Source organism: Dasypus novemcinctus, chromosome 12 (genome assembly GCF_030445035.2).
Source record: "Dasypus novemcinctus isolate mDasNov1 chromosome 12, mDasNov1.1.hap2, whole genome shotgun sequence".
Classification (NCBI taxonomy): Eukaryota; Metazoa; Chordata; class Mammalia; order Cingulata; family Dasypodidae; genus Dasypus; species Dasypus novemcinctus.
In genome coordinates, this window is record NC_080684.1 from 86,174,031 (window position 1) to 86,191,404 (window position 17,374).

General features: G+C 41.0%; 1 protein-coding gene across 1 annotated transcript in view; it reads left to right on the forward strand.

Annotated features, from left to right (window-relative positions):
* DRAM1 (DNA damage regulated autophagy modulator 1) overlaps nt 1-5,101 on the forward strand; it is a 122,519-nt gene extending 117,418 nt beyond the window's left edge. Inside the window, exon 8 of the mRNA XM_058308631.2 lies at nt 4,806-5,101. The gene's annotated coding sequence lies outside the window, so the exon portion shown is untranslated. The remainder of the gene's footprint in view (nt 1-4,805) is intronic.
* The last annotated feature ends 12,273 nt before the right edge of the window (nt 5,102-17,374 follow it).

The following is a 17,374-nucleotide window of genomic DNA, read 5'->3' on the forward strand; positions in this document are numbered from 1 at the left end:
CTCTCTGAGTCCCTGCTTAATTTTTTCCATGCTTTTCTCTCCCTGTTCTTTTCTCACTTCAATTTTAGTTGTTCTGTCTTCTGTATCTCTTATTCTTTCTTCTTTCATTTACAGTCTGCTGTTGTATGCTTCTGTTGAGCATCAGAGTAAATTCATCAGCAAAAAACAACATATTGAGAAAATGGAAGAAGTGATGCAGGCAAAGGAATATATCAAAGCCCCAGATGAGGCACAGGATTTGAGACAACTAATTAATGAGATTCATACAAATTTCCAAACTCAAATTAATGAGTTGAAAGAAAATATGGTTAAAGAGAAAAGGACATGAAGAAGACAATGAGAGAACACAAAGAAGAATCTGAAAACATGAATAGAAAAATAACAGCTCATAGGAATAAAGACAAGATAGGTAAGATAAAAAAACCCAATAGAGGGAGTGGATATGGCTCAAGTGGTTGAGTGCCTGCATCCCACATGGAAATTCCCAGGTTTGGTCCCCGGTGCCTCTTAAAAACAATCAAGCAAAAAACAACAACAAGTAAACAAATGGAAAAACAAACTCAGTGGAACTGATATGGCTCAGTAGTTGAGCATCAGTTTCCCACATATGAGGTCCAGGGTTCAAACCCAGCCCCAGTACCTCAACAAAACAAAACAAAACAAAACAAAACAAAACTAAACAACCCCCCATATGATTATTATGGTGAGTTTACTCTAATGTTCAATTTCTCTCTTTTGTAGGGGTTTACTGGTGGGAGGCTGTGTGTTTCTGTCATTCTTTGATTCTTTGTTCAACCTATTCTAGGTCTTTAGGATTTTCCCTGTTAGTTGCTCAAATCTGAGCCATAGACCCAGTAAGGGTCTGCAGACCCACTTCTAAGGTCCTTGGGGAGGGAGGATATAAAGGCTGGAAAAGTCCTCTCTTACTTAGTTACTTTTTTTAAATTCTCCATGACTTTTCTTTTTTTTTAAAATTTCTCTCCCCTCCCCCCCCCCCCCAAACCCCCGTTGTCTGCTTTCTGTGTCTGTTTGCTGTATGTTCTTCTGTGACTGCTTCAATCCTTATAAGTGGCACTGGGAATCTGTGCATCATCTTGCTGTGTCAACTCTCTGTGTGTGTGGTGCCATTCTTGGGCAGGCTGCACTTTCTTTCGCACTGGGTGTCTCTCTTTACGGGCACCCTCCTTCCACGTGGGGCTTCCCTATGCAGGGGACACCCCTGCATGGCAGGGCACTCCTTGTGTGCATCAGCACTGTGCATGGGCCAGCTCCACATGGGTCAAAGAGGCCCAGGGTTTGAACTGCAGACCTCCCATGTGGTAGGCAGATGCCCTATCCATTGGGCCAAGTCCACTTCCCCTTAGTTACTTTTAATTCCCTTGTTTTCTGATTACACTTTCCCCCAGGGCTGCCACATACATGTGTGGAGGTTGTGCACTATACAATTCTATGGGGAGCCATTAACAATGACTACAATGTGAATTGCATCTGCTAGCATTTTGCAGTGAACGAGTTAAAACAATTCCTAGCCATGAGTAATTATTTCATTCTCTGTACTCTCCCAACATCGTTTTATTTTCTTCATTAAAAAAAATACTTTTATAGTACCTACTGTCAGGTACTGACTAAAGACCAGTTATACAAAGATTAAAATGATCAGGTCTTGGCATTGAGAGGCTTAAAGCTGGGGCAGACAGGCCTATATTCAAATGTATGCTACAAAAGACTTGCACCTCTATCTCACCCTTATTTTTAAGAAACTATTTATTTATTTATTTATCCACTTCACTTCTCCTCCCTGCCCCCGTTGTCTGCTCTCTGTGTCCATTTGCTGTGTGTTCTTCTGTGTCTGCTTGTTTTCTTTTTAGGCGCACCAGGAACTGGTCCTGGGACCTTCTGGAGTGGGAGAGAGGTGCTCAATCTCTTGTGCCACCTCAGCTCCCTGGTCTGTTGGATCTCTTATTGTCTCTCCCCTGTGTTTCTTTTTGTTGTGTCATTTTTGTACACCAGCTCTCTGCCTGTCAGCCTGCCTTTACTAGGAGGCCTAGGAATCTCACCCTGGACCTCCCATGTGGTAGACAGAAGCCCAATTGCTTGAGGCACATCCATTTCCCTACCCTTACTTTATTCTTATCTGTATTAGAGTTGGTTGAGAGCTCTATTCCTTCAGGAAGCACCAAATCCTTCAGGACAGAGGTCCTGTCTTATTTATCACATCCCACAATTGATACTTGGCTTTGAATCATATTAGGGCTCAAATAATGAGTATTAAATTGTGTTAAAGGTACTAATAGTAACAAGAGCAACCATTTATTGGCTTTTTACATGGGCCATTGCTAAACCCATAATGCTGGATAATATGCATTTACTTTACCTATTTCCTTTTCTCACTGGTCACTGTGCTAATTTAAGTTTTTTGTAGACCCTGGATATTTATGTTCTTAAGCTAACTCATTCCTGTACATGTAAGCCTATTGTATGTGGGGTATTTTGGTTAGATTCATTTAAGGAATCTTTTGATTATATTACTTTTGATGAGATCATCTCAGTTAAGGGGCTTTGATTAGATTGCAGGCCCCAGGGTGGATCCTAGTCATTTTACTGGAGTCCTTTATAAAGGAGGCCTAAAAGCAGACACACTGGGAAAAAGTGGCAGAAACAGAGAAACTTGGAGAGGCTGAGAGAGAGGTCCCTAGGCCAAAGGCTGGAACCAGTAGAACCAGAGGCGTGGAAAGAGTCCCCTGAGTGACTGAAAGAGAGGTGGGCTGGAGTAGAGGGGAGAGATAAACCATATGTCTGATTGCCCACAGCTGAGTTTGGGAAGAGAGCTTTGTTTGATGCCTTGCTTTGGGCAGAGCCACAATTATGCCCTGCCATGTGCCTGATTGGCTACAGGCAACCTTCAGTGAGACAGCATTTCTGATGATGCCTTGATTTGGACATTTTCACAGCCTCAGAACTGTAGGCTTTTAACCTAATAAATTCCCATTATAAATGCCAACCCATTTCTGGTATATTGCATTGGCAGTCTTTAGCAAACCAAGATAGTCACTCACCTAGATTTTGTTACCCAGCCTTTGTTGCAGTTAAGTGTAGCCATGCAACTGAATTCTGGTCAGTGGGATGTGGGTAGAACTGATATGTATTATGTCTATGCCTGGTCTATAAGAATCTTCTGCTTAATATTCCCAATTCTCTCTTCTCTCATCTTGAAACTTAATGGAGAGGACTCTAAAAATTTAGAAAAGGTGGAACTACAAGGTAGAAGGAGCCTGTGCCCTTGAGTTGCTATTTGAGGCATCATTGGGCAATCACAAATTTCTGCAATGCACTATTGCATGAATTAGAAATAAATTTTTATTGTTTGGGAAGCGGACTTGGCCCAGTGGATAGGGCATCCATCTACCACACAGGAGGTCCACGGTTCAAACCCTGGGCCCCCTTGACCCGTGTGGAGCTGCCCATGCACAGTGCTGATGAGTGCAAGGAGTGCCGTGCCACGCCAGGGTGTCCCCCGTGTAGGGGAACCCCACGCGCAAGGAGTGTGCCACATAAGGCGAGCCACCCAGCGCGAAAGAAAGAGCAGCCTGCCCAGGAATGGCACCACACACACGGTGAGCTGGCGCAGCAAGATGACGTAACAAAAGGAGACACAGATTCCTGTGCCGCGGACAACAGAAGTGGACAAAAGAACACGCAGCAAATGGACACAGAGAACAGACAACCGGGGTGGGCGGGGGTAGGGGGTAGAAGGGGAGAGAAATAATAAATAAAATAAATCTTAAAAAAATTTTTTTAAAAATTGTTTAAAGCCTCTGATATATTGGGGCTGCTTGTTAACATCTGTCAGCTCAACGTGACTAATGCAGCCTTTACAGATTGATCATGATAATCTATTTTTTTTATTTAAAAGAGTACCCAGTAAAGATTTCAAAACTTCATTTATTATTCCTTTTAAGAATGAGCTCTCTCGAGGTCATTCACGACCAGAAAAAAACAGCCTTGCTCAATTTCTTACTTTTGCAATCTTCAAAATATGTGTTTGTGGTAATAATACTAAAGAGCTAATCAACTTCTCCTAAAATATACTTTAATGATACCAGTGAAAACTCTCAGGCATAGAGCATCCAAGGGTCTCAGGGATCCCTACCACCAATTTGGGCAGTGTTCAAGCCTTCCACAACACTTCCACAACGGCTGCTACCTACAGAAACTTTCCTAAGAGGGGAATACACTAAGTGCTGGGGGAAAAAGAGGGGAATAAGGTTGACTGATGACTCAGAATCAGTTGGCATTTGTTACAACTCCATGATTTGCATCATGTGACAACCTTACCACTTCCTGTTTTGATCCAGAGAAAGAGCTTCTAGAAGAGAAAAGAGGGGGCCCAGTGTGTCCTTTTCTTCTTCCATTTACTTGACACACATTTCCTGAGCATCTACCGTGTATACGACCTGTGTGTGTGTGTGGTGGGGTAAAAGTGGAGGTTCAAATAAATATAATAAACAATCCCTACTTCCAGGGAAGTTTTTAGACGGTTGGATTTGGCAAGGCAAACAGCTGTTTGAAAGGCAGTATAGTGGAGAAAGGGCACTGACTTTGATCAGACAGACTTGGCTTCAATTTCTGGTTCCATCGATTACTATGGCTTGAAATCAGGCACCTACTTCGCACGAATGAAATTCAGTTTCCTCATCTGTAATATTTTAGGATTACTGTAAGAATTGATGATCATAAACATAAATTCCTTATGTGGAGCTTAGAAAATAATATGCAATTAATAAATAATACCTATTCTTATACAGAAAGAAAAGGCACACCATCAGACCAGTTGGATACATGATAAATGGCAAATCATTGACAGAAACAAGAAAAAACGGACGAGAATGGAGGAAGGAAATCACATTGGACTGGAATGGATAAAATAGGTCATTAATATTTCAGGACAGATGCTGGACATTATATATCCTGCCATAACCCACTGAATGTACTGGGGGAGAGTGTAAACTACAATGTAAACTGTATTCCATGTGATGCAGCAGTGCTCCAAAATGTAGTCACCAAATGAATGTGCTACAATGAGGAAAGAGGTTGTTGATGTGGGAGGAGTGGGGTGGGGTGGGGTTTGGGGTATATGGGAACCTCTTATATTTTTTAAGGTAACATTTTTTGTGATCTATGTATCTTAAAAAAAAAGACAAATTAAAAAAATTTTAAGTAAAAAAAATTTCTTAATTAAGACTTTCTTTACATTTCTAATCTAATGTGGATGTCACAATTAAATGTACAACTCTCATGCAGGCCTCTCCAAAAAACATATATAAGGAGAGAAAAATCCAGTATTCCAGAAGAAAAGTCCCTGCATTATATGAAAATATTCACAGTAGGCACTGATGATTCATATAAACACACATACACACATTTGTGTGTATGTGCTACATACATGAGGAATAAGCCATAAAAATAATTGTTCATATGTGCAGGAAGAAAGAGTTATTATGTAATTTCTAAAATTGTAGAAACCCAGAGCCATTATGGGAATTTTAAAATTCTAACCAATCATTTTACATTGAGGTAACAGATTCAATTTTGTGAAATAACTTGTCCAAAGTCACACAAGTAGGTAATTGCTGAGCCAGTTCTTGAATCTCACTATCCTGGATTTCCAGCCCAGAGCCTTTACCTTAACTCCTTCCAAGTCAAAGTTGGAGGAGTTATTCTATGATGCCACTGGGTAGAGCTACTTGGAGGTCTTAGTTCCAGGGAGTGAAGACACCCCACAAAACAGTAGTATGGACAGAGGTCAGGCTTGAGCAAACACTCTATCAAGGGAGTCTGGAGAATACTATCATTAAAAATAAAGTGTCCTTATTTATTGCGCACTTGCTATCTGTTAGGCACTGTGCTAAGAGCTTTACATATATAATTCACTTGTTAATTCACCTTCATTTTTATTTATACCTACTATATGGCAGGCATCTATGCTACATGCTGTGGATATAGCAGTGAAAAGACATTCATGATTCCTGCCCTCATGGAACTACTAGCCTACCCCATAACAATTCCCTAAAATTTGTTTGTTTATTTATTACTTCCACCTTATAGACAAGGAAAATGAGGTCCAGAGGGGGAAAAAAACAATGGTCACTATACATTGACCACCTACTGCCTTCTAGGCAGTGTCCCAAGCACTCTCTGAGTATTAGCTGAGTTAATCCTCACAACAGCCCTATGACACACAGGCAGATTAAGCAACTGACTCAAGATCACATTGGTAGAATGTGGTAGTGCAAGAACTGAAACAAAGGCTTTCGGCTTTCTGCTATTATTGCCCATGACCTTTTTTTAAACTTTTTTTTTTAATATATATTTTTAAAATTAGAGAAGTTGTAACTTCATAGAAAAATCATGCAGAAAATACAGAATTCCCATATACCACCTACTATAAATCACTGGGGTAGTACTTTCATTGCAATTTGTGGAAGGATATTATTATACTTGTACTATTAACTATAATTGATAGTTTACATTAGGGCTCCCTGTTTAAGTTATACAGTCCTATGCTTTTTAAAAATATATATTTTATTCCAATAATATACATAAAACCTAAAATTTCCCCATAACCACATTCAAATATATAACTAATGGTGTTAATTACATCCATAATGTTGTCCTGCTATCATCACCATCCATTGCCAAAACTTTCTCATCATCCCAAACAGAAATTTTGTACCAATTAAGCATTAACTCCCCATTCCCTAACCCAGAAACTAGAAAAAAAAAAAAAAATGTCTGGCCTAAGATGTGATGGGGAGATATTTTGGGTAGAATCCTTACTTCTTCCATCCCTACCAATTAATACTAATTTGTCAATTAGTCCTGAACTATCTTGCGCAATGCATGTGTCTATAGAAATAATCAAACCTTTAATATTGGATAAGAGCCTCAAATGTGAGAACCTCTCTTCTCTGGGCCAGGCAAGGAGTTCTCCCAATTCCCCTTTTACTCCCTTGTCAAAAAAATGCAAAGAGAGTGCCCATGAACTTTTTTTTTTTTTTTTTGCCTATGATTGTAACCACTACATTATACTAACAGGTAGGATCCTTGCTCTTATTCTGATCTAGTAAAGATGATGAATATTATATCAAAAGTATCTTGGGTGAAGGGGGTGTTGCTCAGTGGTTGAGCACTGCTTCCCATGTACAAGGTCCTAGGTTTAATTCCAGATTCCTCCTAAAACACAAAAACAAAAACTCTGTTGGACTTCCAGGAAGATGGTGGATTAGAAAGACATGAGAGTCTCTTCTCTCCCAGAAAATAAATAAAGGACAGGCAGAAACAGCCTGGAAAAAGTCTTCTAGGGTTTAGGACCAGGGGAAGATGAGACACTACCCAGAGGGAGGGGGCCAATGGAAAAGAATTGCGATGGCAAACTGAGTTAGAAAATGCAGCTGCAAATGCCAGCACACTTCCCCGCACTATAGACACTTTTGAATTATCAGGCCTTGGGGCCAGCAGCTACAGACAAAGGGGTCCCAGGGATCCACCTTCCCAGGAAAGGGGAGAGAAAGTGGCTCAGCCTAAGGCTGTTTCACCTATTGACCCACAAATTTTGTCTGCTATGACCCATGAGCCTTTCCAGGACAGTGGGGCAGTGCTGTTGTTTGCCTTGGGATCTAGCAAGGGACAAAAGAGATCTGAGCCTTTCAATCTCCCTTTCTACTGACCAGGATAGGCTGCTGAGGGTGAAATGGGGAGTGAAATTATTTCCAACTTGGGGCTGCCAGTGGGTGGTTGGAGAACTGCACCTGAGAAAGTTTGAATTATGAGGCTCTTAGACTCCAGACAGGAACCACTGTCATATTGATCTGGTTCATGTTGCAACAAAAACTCAAAGCAGGCAATGAACTGAGAGGCCTGCCACAAAGCACCGTCTGCTGGCAGAACAAAGAAGTTCACATGAGGAAAATAAAGTAAATAAGTTAAGGTTTTTTCCAGTCTTTCCAGCCTCCCTCTCCAAGGCACTAGAAGTGGGTCTGCAGCCCATTACTGGGTCCAGCACCCAGATTTGAGCAACTATCGGGGACAATCCTAAAGATCCAGAACAGGTTGAACTGAGAATCAAAAAATGGCAGTAACACACAGCCACCTGCAAATAAAACCCTACAAAAGAGAAATTGAGCATCTGAGTAAGCTCACCACCCTAATTAGATTCTTAGACATCAGCAAAAAATACAAGCCATAGTAAGAAAATGGAAGAAATGGCCCAAGAAAAGGAATATATCAAAGCCCCAGAAAAGACACAGGATTTGAGAGAGCTAATCAAAGAGATGCACCCAAGTGGATCAAATTAATGAGCTGAAAGATAATACAGCTAAAGAGATAAAGGATATCAAGAAGATAGAAGAGGTGGCATTGGATTGGGAAAAGTGGACATGGTGGACGATGGGTATGGGGAAAGGCAGGAAGAGATGAGAGGTGGAGGCGTCTTGGGGACATGGAGCTGCCCTGGATGGTGCCTCAGAGGTAATCACCGGACATTGTTAATCCTCACAGGGCCCACTGGATGGAATGGAGGAGAGTATGGGCCATGATGTGGACCATTGTCTATGAGGTGCAGAGGTGCCCAAAGATGTACTTACCAAATCCAATGGATGTGTCATGATGATGGGAACGAGTGTTGTTGGGGGGGGAGAGGGGGGGTGGGGGGGTGGGGTTGAATGGGACCTCACATATATATATATTTTTAATGTAATATTATTACAAAGTCAATAAAAAAATAAAAATAAAAAATAAATAAATAAAAAAAAAAGAAGACACTGAGTGAGCACAAAATGAATTTGAATATTTGAATAGAAAAATACCAGAGTGCATGGGAATGAAAGACATGATAGGTGAGATAAAAAACACATTAGAACCAAAGCCAAACAAAGACACCACAAGAAAGAAAAATTACAGACCAATCTCTCTAATGAACTTAGATGCAAAAATTCCTCAACAAAATACTTGCTAATTGTATTCAACAACACATTAAATGAATTATACACCATGACCAAGTGGGTGTCATTCCTGGTATGCAAGGATGGTTCAACATAAGAAAATCAATTAATGTAATACACCACATAAACAGATTGAAGGAAAAAAATCACATGATCATATCTATAGATGCAGAAAAAGCATTTGGCAAAATACAACACCCTTTCTTGATAAAAACACTACAAAAGATAGGAATAGAAGGAAACTTTCTGAACATGATAAAGGGTATATATGAAAAACCCACAGCTAACATCATCTACAATGGTGAAATCCTAAAATCATTCCCTCTAGGATAAGGAACAAGACAAGGATGCCCACTATCACCTCTTCTTTTTAACATTGTGTTAGAAGTATTTGCTCGAGCACTGAGCCAAGAACCAGATATAAAAGGGATCCAAACAGGAAAGGAAGAAGTCAAAATTTCACTATTTGCAGATGACATGATCCTATACATAGAAAGACCTGAGAAGTCTACAACAAAGCTTCTAGTACTTATAAATGAGTTCAGTAAAGTCACAGGTTATAAGATCAATGTGTAAAAATCAGTAGCATTTCTGTACACCAATAATGAGCAATCTGAGGAGGAAATCAAGAAACAAATACCATTCACAATAGTAAATTAAAAAATCAAATAACTAGGAATAAATTTAACTAAAGATGTAAAAGACTTATACACAGAAAACTATACAACACTGTTTAAGGAAATCAAAGAAGACCTAAATACATGGAAGAATATTCCCTGTTCATGGGTAGGAAGACTAAATATTATTAAGATGTCTTATCCTACCAAAACTGATCTACAGATTTAATGCAATCCAAATAAAAATTGACACAGCATTTTTTAATGAACTAGAAAAACTAATGATGAAATTTATTTGGAAAGGAAAGAGGCCTCAAATAGCCAAAGACATATTGAAAAAGAAAAATGAAATTGGAGGAATCACACTCCCTGACTTCAAAACATACTATAAAGCTATAGTAGTGAAAACAGCATGGTACTGGCACAAGGATAGACACACTTACCAATGGAAACGAACTGAGAGTTCTGATATAGATCCTCATATATACATTCATGGGTATTTGACAAGGCCACCAAGCCCACTCAACTGGGAGAGAATGGCCTCTTCAACAAATGGTGCCTAGAGAATTGGATATCCATACGCAAAAGAAAGAAACAGGATTACCATCTCACACCTTACACAAAAATCAACTCAAGATGGATCACAGACCTAAATGCAAGAGCCAAGACCATAAAGACCTTGGAAAACAATGTAGGGAAGCATCTACAGGACCTTGTACTAGGAAATGGCTTCATGAACTTCACACCCAAAGCACGAGCAGCAAAAGAACAAATAGATACATGGAACTTCTTCAGAATTAAAGCCTTTTGCACCTCAAAGGAGTTTGTCAAGAAAGTGAAAAGAGAACCCACCCAATGGGAGAAAATATTTGGTAACCATATATCTGATAGGAGATTTATATCCTGCATATATAAAGAACTCCTATATCTCAAAAATAAAAAGCAAAACATCCCATTTAAAAAATGGGACAAAGATTTGAACAGATGATTCTCCAAAGAAGAAATACAAGTGGCTAAAAAGCACATGAAAAAATGCTCAAAATCTCTAGCTATTAGGGAAGTGCAAATCAAAACTACAATGTAATACCATCTTACTCCCATAAGACTGGCAGCTATCAAAAAACAGAAGACTATAAGCGCTGGAGAGGATGTGGAGGAATGGGAACACTCATCCACTGCTGGTGGGAATGCAGAAGGATCCAGCCATTCTGGAGGACAGTTTGGTGGTTTCTCAAAAAATTAGTTATAGATTTGCCATTTGACCCAGCAATTCCACTGCTGAGTATATACACAGAAGAACTGAAAATAAGGACACAAACCGACATCTGCACACCAATGTTCACAGCAGCATAATCCACTATTGCCAAAAGTTGGAATCAACCCAAATGCCCATCAACAGATGAATGGATAAGTAAAATGTGGTATACACATACTATTGAATACTCCTCAGCTATAAGAAGGAACACAGTACAAACACATGGGATAACATGAATGAATATTGAGGACCTTACATTGAGTGAAGCAAGTCAGGCATTGAAAGACAAATACTACATGACCTCTCTGATATGAAACAAGGAAACCCAGCTGTCCCAGAGAGCTAGAGACAGGAAGATAGGCTTAAAGGAATTTGAGGAAAGAGGAAGGTTATGAGCTGATGTCTACATGGGTAAAGTCTATGATAAGATGGAGGTAAGTATTTGTAAAGGGAGGGGATAAGATGGGGGCATAGGGATACCTTTGGGTGGGGTTTTGGGGGCTTGAGAGGGGCTTGGGTTGGGAGGATGGGTCAGATCACCCAAGGAATTAGGGGGAGGGCTGGGGGGAACAATTGAATATGGGAGACTGTCAGGTATAAGGTTGAAATTATAATGTTGAGAAAACTCCTTAGAAAATATAATAAGGAAGGATTATGTGTTTAAGGTGCTTAAGGGGGAGGCATCTGGTACAGGGGCAGGCTACTAGGGAGTGTGTGATGTGTGAGTGCCGATTTTGTCACAGTGAGTTATATCATTGGGTGGAGACCCATACAATGAGTGTGAAGGTATACCCACATCCTGGGGAAATCTGATGTTCTGAAACAGAGGGAATTATGTTTTGAGAGAGAATCGAGAGAATCGGGGGCTTCCCATGGGTTAGGGCAGTCTAGTATGTCAAGCCCTCAGCATTGTTGCAGGTATCTGTAAATCTAATCACTCAAGTAGTGAAGATGGATTGTCACTGGGGTCCTGAGGGGAGGGGGAGAGAGGTATAGAATAGATGGAAGCAGGGCCACTGGGGGGCAATGGAAGTGCTCCACAAGATCACATAATGATGGATATAGGACATGTTAATGTACACCAAAAATGTATACAAGTCTATAAGCTAAAATGTAAACCATAATGTAAAACATCAGGAAACTAAAAAATTTAAAAATATGTACAGTCTAAAAATATAAACCATAATGTAAACCTAAATGGAACCATGTTTGATAGCTATTTTTCAAAATCTGTACATCGGCTGCAGCAAATATAACATGAACATGTAAAAAGATCATTGCTGGGGAGAGGGGAAATGTTGGATATATGGAAGTCCCCTATATTGTATGTGTGAATTACTGTGATCAAAAACTTTTTTGAAGACAAAATTAAGAAGCAGGGAAAAAATAAAAAGAAAGGATGTAGACTCTGAGGAAGAAATGAAAGGAAGTGCCTTGCTACTGTACATACAGGGCAACACCTATTACAGTAATGAAAGGCAAAACGTTAAAAACTAAGCTTTAAGTACCAGCTGATGATGTAACTAGAAAATGACCTTGAATAAAAGGGTCAACTCGGACCAGCAGAATATCTCAGTCTACATATAATACCAGGAATTAAAAATGCTTTTTGACCTGAAGAAAAGGGGGAAATGAAAGGACAAATGAGTTACTATGGCTATGAGTCTCCAAAAAGAGCCGGGAGGTTATCAGAGGGGTTGCCCTTATGCACACCTGAGCAGAGTCCCAGAGACAGATAAAGTAGATACAACCCCAGGTATTGGTTCTCCTGAGGGCTACAGAGACCCACAGGTTCTATGGTCATGGCAGATGGAGTTCAGTGCCATCTCAGTTGGCCCTACTTTGGAGTTTGTGTTTCTGTGTGATGGAGCTGGACTTAGATGCGATGTTTGTCCACAAGTCTCTCCTTTTACTTTTACTGGAAGTGTAGTTGGTGCTGGGGTTTAATGTATACCCAGGGGACCTGAATCTCTGGACTGACCATGTGATAGCCAGGCCCTGAGCCTCAACAGACTTGCAACTCCTACACTCTGGTTTATTGGACTTACCCCACTCATCTAACATGGAGGTGAAGAAGGTCAACCACCACACCAGGAAGTCAATACTGCCTGCAACTGAAAGCAGGAGAATTGCATCCAGCATCCATCTGAAATCTATTCCCCCTCTTGATATAGATGTGGAGTGGACACAACCATTCTAAGGTCTACAGGATGGAGGAATAGAGTATGGATTAGAGTGGACTTACTGATATTCTATTCATGAACTATTGTGATTAGTAATCGAAGAAAATGTGGCATTGGTGTGGAGAAAGTGGCCATGGTGGCTGCTGGGGGTAGGGAGTGGGAGGAAGAGATGAGATGTGGGAGTGTTTTCGGGACTTGGAGTTGTCTTGGGTGGTGCTGCAGGGACAGTTACCGGACATTGTATGGTCTCCCATGGCCCACAGGGTGGAATGTGGGAGAGTGTGGGCTATGATGTGGACCATTGACCATGAGGTGCAGCGGTGCTCAGAGATGTATTCACCAAATGCAATGAATGTCTGATGATGATGCAGGAGATTTTTGTTATGGCAGGAGGAGTGGGGTGAGGGGGGTGACCTCCCCATAAGAAAAAAAATCAAGATTAACTATAAAAAAACTAAGCTTTATAATAGTTTTCATTTTTCAGTACATTTTTAATACACATTTTTTCACATTTATTTATTTATTTAAGTAAAACTTTTAAAATTAAAGTTAATAGATCACATAGAACGTTACATTAAAAAAAACATAAGAGGAAGCGGACTTGGCCCAGTGGTTAGGGCGTCCGTCTACCACATGGAAGGCCCGTGGTTCAAACCCCGGGCCTCCCTGACCCATGTGGAGCTGGCCCACGTGCAGTGCTGATGTGCACAAGGAGTGCTCTGCCACGCAGGGGTGTCCCCCGCATAGCGGAGCCCCACGCGCAAGGAGTGCGCCCCGTACGGAGAGCCACCCAGCACGAAAGAAAGTGTAACCTGCCCAAGAATGGTGCTGCACACACGGACAGCTGACACAACAAGATGATGCAACAAAAAGAAACACAGATTCCTGTGCCACTGATAAGGATAGAAGTGGACAAAGAAGAACATACAGCAAATAGACACAGAGAACAGACAACCAGGGGGTGGGGGAAAGGGGAGAGAAATAAATAAAAAATAAATAAAGCTGTAAAAAAAAACAACAAAAAACATAAGAGGTTCCCATATAACCCACACTCCACCCTTCCATTCCTCCCACACCAATCATTGTGGCATACTCATCCCACTTGGCGAACACCTTTTGGAACACTGATGCAACATGTGGATAATAGTTTACTCTGTAGTTCACACTCTCCCGCAGTACATTCAGTGGGTTATGGGTGGATATATAATGTCCAGCATCTGACCGTGCAATATCATTTAGGACAACTCCAAAGTCCCAAAAATGTCCCCTCATCACATCTCTTCTTCCCACTCCCTGCCCTCAGCAACTACTGTGGCCACTTTCACCCCATCAATGATACAATTTCTTCTATTAGTAGCCACAAAAGTTTTATAGTAGGATATCAGTAAATCCACTCTAATACATATTTTATTCCTCCATTCTGTGGGTCCTGCAATGGTGATGTCCACTCCACCTCTATATTGAGAGAAGGCTTAGATTCTGCATGGATAATGGATGCAATTCTCCTGCTTGCAGTTGTAGGCACTCTCAGTTCCCTGGTGTGGTGACTGACCATCATCACCTCCCTGTTAGCTGACCTGCGTAAGTCCAATGAACTAGAGAGTAGGAGTTTCAACTCTGCTGAGGCTCAGGGCCCATCTGGCATGTGGACAGTCCAGAGATTCAAGTCTCCTAAGTACACACCAACACTAGCACCAACCAAAAGTTCAGTAAAAGTGACAGAAGAGGCATGTGTAGAAAGTTCACATTTGAGTCTGACTCTATCACACTCAGGTACACAAATTCCAAAGTAGGACCCACTGACATGGTACTGAGCTCCGGATTTATCTGCCATGACCATATCCCTGTGGGTCTCTGTAGCCCTCAGGAGAACCAGTACATGGGGTTGTATCCACTTTGGCTGTTTCTGCATCCTTCTGAGGAGTGAGTAAGCATGACCCTTATGATGACCTCCTGACTCTTTTTTGAAGACTCTAAGCCATCTAAACTTATTTGTCTTTGCTATTCCCCCCCACTTTTTTAAAAAGATTTATTTTATTTATTTCTCTCCCCTTCTCCCCCCACCCCAGTTGTCTGTTCTGTGTCCATTTGCTGTGTGTTCTTCTTTTTGTCCGTTCTGCTGCTGTCAGCGGCATGGGAATCTGTGTTTCTTTTTTTGTTGTGTCATCTTGCTGCGTCAGCTCTCTGTGTGTGTGGCACCACTCTTGGGCAGGCTGCACTTTTTTTTTGCACTGGGCAGCTCTCCTTACAGGGTGCACTCCTTGAGCATGGGGCTCCCCTACGCGGGGGACACCCCTGCATGGCATAGCACTCCTTGATCACATCAGCACTGCACCTGAGCCAGCTCCACATGGGTCAAGGAGGCCTGGGGTTTGAACCACGGACCTCCCATGTGGTAGATGGATGCCCTATCTGCTGGGCCAAGTCTGTTTCCTGATTTCCCTTTTTATTCAAGGTCAAAAAGCAGTTTTTAATGCATAATCTTGCATATGGGTTGAGATATTCTGCTTGTCTGAGTTGACCTTTTTATTCAAGGTCTTTTTCAATTCACATCACCAGCTGGTGCTTGGTTGTAATCCCTTGGTGCCAGGGAGGCTCATCCCCAGGAGTCATGTCCCTTGCTGGGGGGAATGTAATGCATTTACATGCTGAGTTTGGTTTAGAGAGTGGCCACATGTGAGCAACATGGAGGCTCTCAGGAGGTAACTTTAAGGCACCCTGCAGCTCTAGGCCTAGTTCATACTTCAGGCACACAGACTCATAAGCATAGTCATCTGTATCAAGGGCTCATCTTTGGAAAATCCCTCTTTGTTCTTTGCCGTTGCACTCGGGGGATTATTGCTGTTCCATTGGGGAATGTGATAGAGCTCCCCTGGCTAGGAATTCAGCAGTCCCTCAGTTGTCATTTGTAACTGTAGCTACTCTGAAAATACCCAACATATATCCAAACATTTTTATGTCCCCTATATACATGCCCTGGAGAACTCCCTCCCAACCATGTGCCCTCCCATCAATAACACCCCACACCAGTGTTCCTCCTCTACCATAATTGAACCTCTCTGTGGCCCAAAATTTCTTCAACAATGAAGCCTAATGTATTGCCAAATTCAATTAATAGGCAAATGAAATATAGTGATGGGTTTAAAGATTAGAAGTATACATACTAGTTTAGAAATACTAAGATAAAGTAAAAATAAATTGGTGTATTAATAAAAATGAACAATATTATAAAGATTTGTTTTTAATATTTTGCCTTTCATCACTGTAATAGGTGTTGCCCTGAATGTACAGTGGCAAGGCACTTTCATTCATTTCTTCCTCCGAGTCTACATCCATTCCTTAAAAAATATTTTTTCTAATTTTTAATTTTGTCTTCAAAAAAGTTTTAGATAATAGTAATTCACATATACAATATAGGGGACTCCCATATATCCAATATCAAACCTTTTCCCCCTTCCCTAGCAATGATCTTTTTATATGTCCATGTTATATTTGCTGTAGCTGATGTACAGATTTTGAAACATAGCTATCAAATATGGTTCCATTTTGGTTTACATTATGGCTTACATTTTAGACTGTACAAATTTCTAAATTTTTAGTTTCCTGATGTTTTACACTATGGCTTACATTTTAGCTTATAGAGTTATATACATTTTTGGTATACATTAACATGTTCTATATCCATCATTATGTGATCTTGTGGAGCACTTCCATTGACCCCCAGTGGCCCTGTTTCCATCTATTCTTTACCTCTCTCTCCCTCCCCTCGGAGCCCACAATGACAATCAATCTTCACTACTTGAGGGATCAGATTTACAGATACTTGCAACAATGCTGAGGGCTTGACATACTAGACTGCCCTAACCCATTCCGAGCCACCAATTCTCTTCAGGGACACAATTCTCTCCATTTGAGAACATCAGGTCTCCCCAGGACATGGGTACACCTTCACACTCATTGTATGGTCTCCACCCAATGATTTAACACATTATGACAAACTGAGCACTCACACACTCCCTAGCAGCCTGCCCCTGTTCCATATGCCCCCTCTTAAGCACCTTAAACATGTAATCCTTTCTTATTATATTTTCTAAAGAGTTTTCTCAACCTTATAGTTTCAACCATATACCTGAGATTCTCCCATATTCAACTGCTCCCCCCGGCTCTCACCCCAACTCCTTGGGCCATCTAACCCATCCTCCCAACCTTAGCACCCCTAAAGCATGCAAAGCTCCACCCAATGGTATCCCTAATTTTTTTGAGATGTATATATCTTCAAAAAAATACAATTTACAAAAATGATGGGGGTAGGGGCATGGG